The sequence below is a fragment of the Lycium barbarum genome, chromosome 7 (genome assembly GCF_019175385.1).
Source record: "Lycium barbarum isolate Lr01 chromosome 7, ASM1917538v2, whole genome shotgun sequence".
Taxonomy (NCBI): domain Eukaryota; kingdom Viridiplantae; phylum Streptophyta; class Magnoliopsida; order Solanales; family Solanaceae; genus Lycium; species Lycium barbarum.
The window spans coordinates 97102072-97109796 of NC_083343.1; the positions used below are offsets into that span (position 1 = coordinate 97102072).

Genomic DNA, 7725 nt, shown 5'->3' on the forward strand with positions numbered 1-7725 from the left:
TGGAGGTAATGTTGTCAATTTCCAGGGGAATAACACTGCAATTCCTGAAGGATAAGCCTCTAAGGTGAAGGGAATGTACAAACATTCTGCATTCAACATCAACAACTTCTCAAAGGACCAGTGTCAGCAACTAATTGACATGTTCACCTCAGTGCAAAATGGAACTGGTTCCCAGGAACAACACACTACAAACATGGATGGTATCTCTAATTGTTTTTGCAGCTTACACTTATTGTATCAAAAGGTTTCAGGCAAGCCCCTGGATAATTGATACTGGGGCTTCACACCACATGACCTTTGATAAATCTCTATTTCATTCTCTTAAATTACTTCCTCACCCTGTTTCTGTAACTTTATCTAACTCTTATAAGGTAAATGTTCATTATGCAGGAGATATTATTTTATCAGAACACATTACTCTAACTAATATGTTCTATGTCCCTTCTTTTAAACACAATTTGTTTTCTGTCTGTCAGTATGCTGAAGAAACTGAACTTGAGATTAATTTTTCTAAAAAAGGGTGTTTCATATAGGGCCATACAATTCAGAGGAAGCAGATTTTTAGTGAAGCTGTTGGAGGTCTGTTCCCGCTGAAAGGTCACACATCTGCAACCAATTCCACATCCAGTGTTTTCCATCCTTCAGAGAATAAAGTTGTTAGGCCTAGTTCTTTAATTCTGTTTGTCCTTTAGTGTCTAAGGTTCATCCGTTTCTTCCATACCCAGTACTTGTTCAAATGTTTGCAATCCTTCTATCATCAATGAAATGAATTGAAATTAAGAGAATTTTGTTTCTAGCAAACTTTGGCATTTTAGACTTGGACATTTGCCTTACATTTGTATGAAAAGAATATTTGGTGATTCTGTACAACAACCTAAAATACATGATTTTCCTTGTGACATTTTCCCCATGGCAAGGCAAACCAAGTTGCCTTTCCCAAACAGTAGAATCTCATCACAGGTATGCTTTGACATGATACACATAGACACATGGGGACCCTATAAGACTCAAACCTACAAAGGAGAAAAGTACTTCCTAACCATTGTTGATGATTTTTCTAGAAAAACGTGGACTTATCTACTGTTTAGCAAGTCCAATGCCTTTCCAGTTTTTAAATCCTTCTTGGCATATGTAGAGAGGCAGTTTGGGAAGAAAATTAAGGTGGTGAGATCTGATAATGCATATGAACTAGGTTCTGGACAATTTCCTAGTGATTTTTTCTCTACACAAGGTATTATCCATCAAACCACATATGTGGCCACCCCTCAACAGAATGGGGTGGCTGAGAGAAAGCACAAACACCTTCTTGAGGTGTGTAGGGCACTTATTTACCAATCCCATTTGAAACCAAGGTATTGGGGGAGGCTCTACTAACGGATACTCACATTATAAACTTACTTCCTACCAAAGTACTACAGAATATGACACCCTATGAAAAACTTTTCCAAAAAGCACCTTCCCATTCCCATTTAAAAACATTTTCCTGTCTTTGTTTTGTGTCTACTCTATCTGCAAATAGGGACAAGATGAGTCCAAGGGCCATTCCAGGAGTGTTTTTAGGTTACCCATTTGGAAAAAAGGGGTACAAAATCCTTAATCTCATTAACAAACAGGTCAGAGTGAGTAAAGATGTAAGGTTTTATAAGTCAATTTTTCCATTTGAACACAATATCCCTATGTCACAGCTTTTTCCAGGATTTTTCAAAGTAAATGAAGATATTGGTACTGAAGCTATAGATGAGTCTGATTTTTCTCCTATTCCTCCACTTGCACCAATTCTTTCACCTACAACACCCGTTGATCCTACATCCTCTTCACCATCATCTCAAACACTTCATAATATTTCCCCTCAACCAAATGTTTCACCATAATGTTTCACCACAATCTTTACCTATCCTATGTAATTCTCCTCTTAATGCCATTCCTACACCTATTCCTACTGTGGATGTGTTGCCAGCAGAAGCAGGCTTGCGCAGAACAACCAGAAGATCTGTTTTTCCCTCTCATTTGTCTGACTTTAAATATGATAATGCATTTTCAGTCATTTCCCCTACTTCTTCTATTCCTCCTCTACATTATTTTTATTTTACTTGCTTAAGCACAAAAAATCAACAACTTTTACATTCAATTGAGAAAATCAGAGAACCAAGCACTTACCAAGAGGCAGTCTGTGATCCTGGTTGGACTCTTGCAATGGACAATGAGCTCAATACACTGATTTCCAATTCTACTTGGGATGAAGTGCTTATTCCACCAGGCAAAAAGCCTTTACCCTGCAAATGGGTTTATAAGGTTAAGCTTAAGTCAAATGGTGATTTGGAAAGGCTAAAAGCTCGTCTGGTTGTACGAGGTGACATACAGCGTGAAGGTATTGATGATACAGAGACGTACTCACCTGTTGTTAAGATGACCACCATACGATGCATTCTTACTGTTGCTGTGAAGATGTCTTGGCCTCTCTACCAGCTCGATGTGAATAACGCTTTTTTACATGGCGATTTAGACGAGGAAGTCTATATGCGATTTCCACCAGGACTATCTCCACCTTCTCCATCATGTGTATGCCTTTTAAGAAAATCCCTTTGTGGGCTCAAACAGGCATCGTGCCAATGGTATTCGAAGTTTTCATCAGCACTGGGTACACGAGGGTTCAGTTCTTCCTTGAACGATTACTCCCTCTTTCACAGATCATCTCCAGATTTTGTCACTATACTTGCAGTATACGTTGACGACATTCTTCTTACTGGCAACAATCAACAGGAAGTTAGTGATTCAAAGTGTTTCCTTAATGATGAGTTTCGCATTAAAGATTTGGGTATTGCAAGTTATTTTTTGGGTATGGAAATTGTAACTCTTCCAGATGGACTGATTGTGACACAACGAAAATTTGCCATGGATTTGCTTATGGAATACCCTGATCTTCCTTCCCGCACTGGTTCTACTTCTATGGATCCTACTCTCAAAATTTCCATTGATTCCGTCGAGCCTTTGCCAAATCCAATTGTATATAGGCGTCTACTAGGTCAGCTCAATTTCCTCACACATACTCGCCCTGACCTTGCCTTTGCCGTTCAATCTCTCAGCTAATACATGCAACGACCTTGTTCCGGTCACCTTCAAGCAGCCCTTCACACTCTCTGATACTTCAGAAAAGACCCAAGTTCAGGTCTTTTTATGAATACCGACCCATCTCTTCAAGTTCTTGGTTTTTGTGACGCCGATTGGGCCTCGTGTCCCGATTCTCGGCGTTCCGTTAGTGGGTATTACATCAGCCTTGGAAATTCTCCAATGTCTTGGAAATCCAAGAAGCAACCGGTAGTTTCACTCTCTTCTGCTGAATCTGAGTACCGATCTATGCCACGGCTAGTCGGAGAAATCTCTTGGTTGGTTCGACTTCACTCAGACCTTGACGTTTCTCCTTCCCTTCTAGTTTCCCTTCATTGTGATAACAGATCAGCCATCCACATAGCCAAAAATTTCATTTTTCACGAATGAACCAAGCATATCGAGCTTGACTGCCATTTTGTTCGTGAAAAACTACTCGGTGGCCTCCTTTCCCTTTCTTTCATACTGTTGTCCTCACAAATAGCTGATCTTTTCACCAAGGCTTTGGCTGGTCCTCTTCATTGACATTTCTTGAGAAAGTTGGGTATCCGATCAATGGACACCAACTTGAGGGGGGATGATAAAATGTCTATTATTGAGCTCAACGAAGAAGAGGACACACACACAGATGGAGTTAGGATAAAACAATGTTGAGATGCTGAGTCTTGTCCTCTCATTCAAGTTTGGGCCAAAGAACATTTGGGCTGCTTTATTCCAGAAGCCCACTTAGTCTACAACACTGATCTCAGTAGCCCAAGATGCACATATACACCGTAGTACACATATACTCTACCACACCCTATAAATGACACTTGTATAGGACAAAAGTTTGTTACACATTATTTTTACATTCCTTGTAATATTGATAATTTACAGCATCAGTCCTTAGTTTAGCAATTATAAATAATGTAGCTTGTACACAAATTTGAGCAGAGAAATATACTACAAGAAATTTTCCAATTGTTTTTTGTGTTCTTAATTTCTCTCAATTGCTTTACAAACCTAAAATGTTTGAGCTCAAGTTGAACATTGATAGACTGCTTTAAGGGCAATCCAAGTATGCCTGGTGGTAGTTGTGTCCTTAGAGATCACAACGATTATTATGGCACTTGCTATAATAATGTAGCTGAAGCCAGGGAAATGTTAGTAGCTCAGTTAGTTGACTACATGAATTTTCACCTTGTCGGTGAAGGTTCGATTCCCACCCTGTAATATCCTCCCCCATTTCCACTTCCCCTACCCCAATTTTTTTCATAAAAAAAAAGAAAGAAAAAGAAATGTAGCTGAAGCCAATGCACTACTCTTTGGTATTATTTTCATGTTTTCAAAATCATTATTGATATACCAATATTGAATATGACTCAATATTTTGGTGGTAAATATAGTGAAAGGATGCATAAGACCAAGCTGGAAACACAGATCCATATACAGAAAAAAAGTAATTAGAACATAGGGGGAATTAGACCGAAATCCCCGCGGATCAAATTTGGGAGCAATGAGGGATTCACACTTTTTTTATAAAATATTAAGACGTTGAAATTTGATATACATTTAAATATTAAAATGTGTATTAAGATCAGGACGTTTGAATCCAAATAGACATATGAATATTACAATATTGTATTACGACTAGAATACTAAATAATTAAAACTGTTTATTTTCTTAACATCTTTTTTCTAAAATAAGGCCATGCTCTTAGTCTCAGGTCACACTTCATAGCAATTTTTTACATAATTCTCAGCACATAATATATTGGGGGTAACCATAAGAACCAGCTGATAAACTGTTTTTTTTTTTTGGTTGTTTTGACCACCATTAAACGGGAAAGAGTCAAACATTTTTTCACTATATTCTTTTTATCCCATAGTCATGTCTTGGCAGAGGCGGATGGAGCATTATAATTTGGAGTTCAATTGAACCCCAAACTTTCGATGCGGTGTACAAATTTATATGTAAAAATTTACTAAATTTACAATAAATAGTATATATGAACCCATAACTTTAGAAATATAATGGTTCAATGCTAAAAAATTTAAAGATTGAACCCCAAGTGTTTAAATTCTAGATCCGCCTCTGTGTCTTGGTATATATGATGAAACTGATGCCTTCAAGGTTGGTAATTCTAGGCATATGGACCAGAGGGTAAAGATTGTAAATTATTCAACAGAGAAATTTCAACCACTTCTATAATATCCCCATCTACAACAACCAAGTAATTAATTACTAATATCTATGTAATTAAGCAACAACACCCTGCTCATTAAACACATAATAATATCTTAATCGGTAAGCATCAAATGGAATTAATATATGTGTAAAGTCATCAAGAGTTAAACAACATTTGAATTACTGCTAATAACATTAAAGGATCAAGAAACGAAGAAGGAATAAAGAGCCTGTTTGGATGGGCTTAAAAAAGCAGCTTATAAGCTGTAGATAAGCTAAGCCAAACTGGCCCAATTAATTTTTTGGGCTTATTTTAAGCACAAAATGGATTTAAGCTGGCCAGCCAAACACTCAAAAAAGCTGAAAACAGCTTATAAGCAACTTATAAGTCAATCCAAACAGGCTCAAAATAACACTAGCTAGCCAATTAATTCATTACTTTTCAACGCTAGTTAGCTAAACCCTTAGTACTTGGTGCAATCAGTTGGCTGGAAGGAGACTTTGTTTGCCACAAGATCATATCCAATCAGGAAATTCGCCTGCGCCAAGTTTCCAAAAATAGCAATTTCCTCTGCTGGCACTATTGTAAGACAAACCAAACCTTCCTCCACTTGCGCAAACGTTCTCGAAGGTGATAACTCTAAATCGACATTTGTAAAATGTGCAACAATCATTGGAGCATCGATAGTACCATTCTCTGACTCGTAACATAGACTAAATGTTCCCGAAGGATCGTCCTTCTTCGTAGCATTGATCGAATCTACCAACATTGATTCCAAGTTTATGTAAAAATCGTTAGGTAGAAGTGTTAGCGTCGTACCAGAATTGATTATAATATTACCTTCATCACCACCACCACCAGCAGAAGAAGAGCCAATTTTAGAAGATTCGAATGTCAACGTCTTATTCGCAATGCTGACACCTTCCAAATTTAGATAATAGAGCGTAGTTGGTTCTTTTTTTTATCAAGGGAGTTGAAACGACGTTAGAGCCTGACACGATGGCACTATTTCCAAAGTTGATGTGACTACTAGCATTGGAAATTGAGGATTCTAATGGAATTGGGATCAAACAATAAGAGAATTTCCCATTGATTTTATTATCTAATTGGTTGATAATTGAGATTTCACCATCACCTAATCCAATAATACCAGAAGTATAGCTATTAAATGTGCCACCATTTTCATGGCCGCAACCAACGACAACATTAGGAATATCAACGTTATTGGTAGAAGTAGAAGGAAACGTGAATTTTTTAAAAGCAAGGTCACCAAAAGTGTGTGAATGATCACCATAACTCATTTGATATTCACAGATATTTCCTCCTACACAAGAAGAAGTCCCTAGTGATGTACATTCTTCAACGTTGCACCCCACCGTTTTATAAGTAGAGCTTTTGTTGGAATCGAAAAGAGGCGCTGATTGTTGGAAACAATTAATGCAAGGTGCTGATTGTTGGAATCCATGTTAAGTCACTGCCAGTGTCAGCTATTGCTAGAATTTCCACCAATGGAGTTCCAATTGATATTTTCATGAGGTATTCTCCTAGGATTGGAGAAATATCTGATTGGATTGTGTTGTTAGTAGCAAAGGTATTTTTCTTGAAAAATGAAGCCCGTGAAAATGATCGATGGAAGGCATTTCGAAGGCGGTTTGATGGAGTGTTTGAAGGAGTATAGAAAGGTGAAAGAGGAGAATCTCAGTGGATAAGATCAATAGTGAAGCCATTTCCACCATGATGGCTTATTATTTTGCGGCAAGAAATCAAAGAAAAATGAAAGAAAATTAAAAAGTCTAATGTAGGAAAACGAGTGCTAGCTTTTGTATTCATTTTCATTACTATAGGGTTATTTTCTATGAGAGTAGATGGGCTATTCAAGAATGATGAGAAATGATGAAGAAAATATCTTGTGATTAGTACCATTTTATAGGTAAAAATTAGAGAGTGGGAATGCATGTAAGAATGAGGAAAGTCGAGGGAAATATGGGATTTGGGGGAATGTATATCAACTTGGAAAATAAAAATGATGCCAAATGCAGGGTAAGAAGTGAAGCATGTTTGAAGTTTAGTTGAATGAGGAGTTTCACTTTCCATCGAATTAATACGATAATACAATTTAAAAGACCACATCCAAGTGGACTCATTTAATATTTTCCCACCTTTTCCATTAACACAGTGTATAATACATGAATTAATTTTCTATGCATTAATGTTTAGCTTTTGTTAATAAATACACAACACATATTATTGAGATATAAAATTCTCGTGTGGAAAAGATACATCAATTACTACTGCCCAGTATACAGTATGACTCGATTGAAATATACGTACTTTTCTTTTGGTATTGGTTTTAGGTGCTAAAGCCGATTTTATAAATAAGGTGTTATGTGTTTGAATAGAACCGTTGAAGCGGATAATAAACAGTTAGCGTGTTTGGTAAAAATGTGTTAAT

At 37.1% G+C, this 7725-nt stretch overlaps 1 pseudogene; it reads right to left on the minus strand.

Annotated features, from left to right (window-relative positions):
- Window positions 1-5736: 5736 nt before the first annotated feature.
- LOC132601634 (aspartic proteinase CDR1-like) lies at window positions 5737-7109 on the minus strand (annotated as a pseudogene).
- Window positions 7110-7725: the final 616 nt, after the last annotated feature.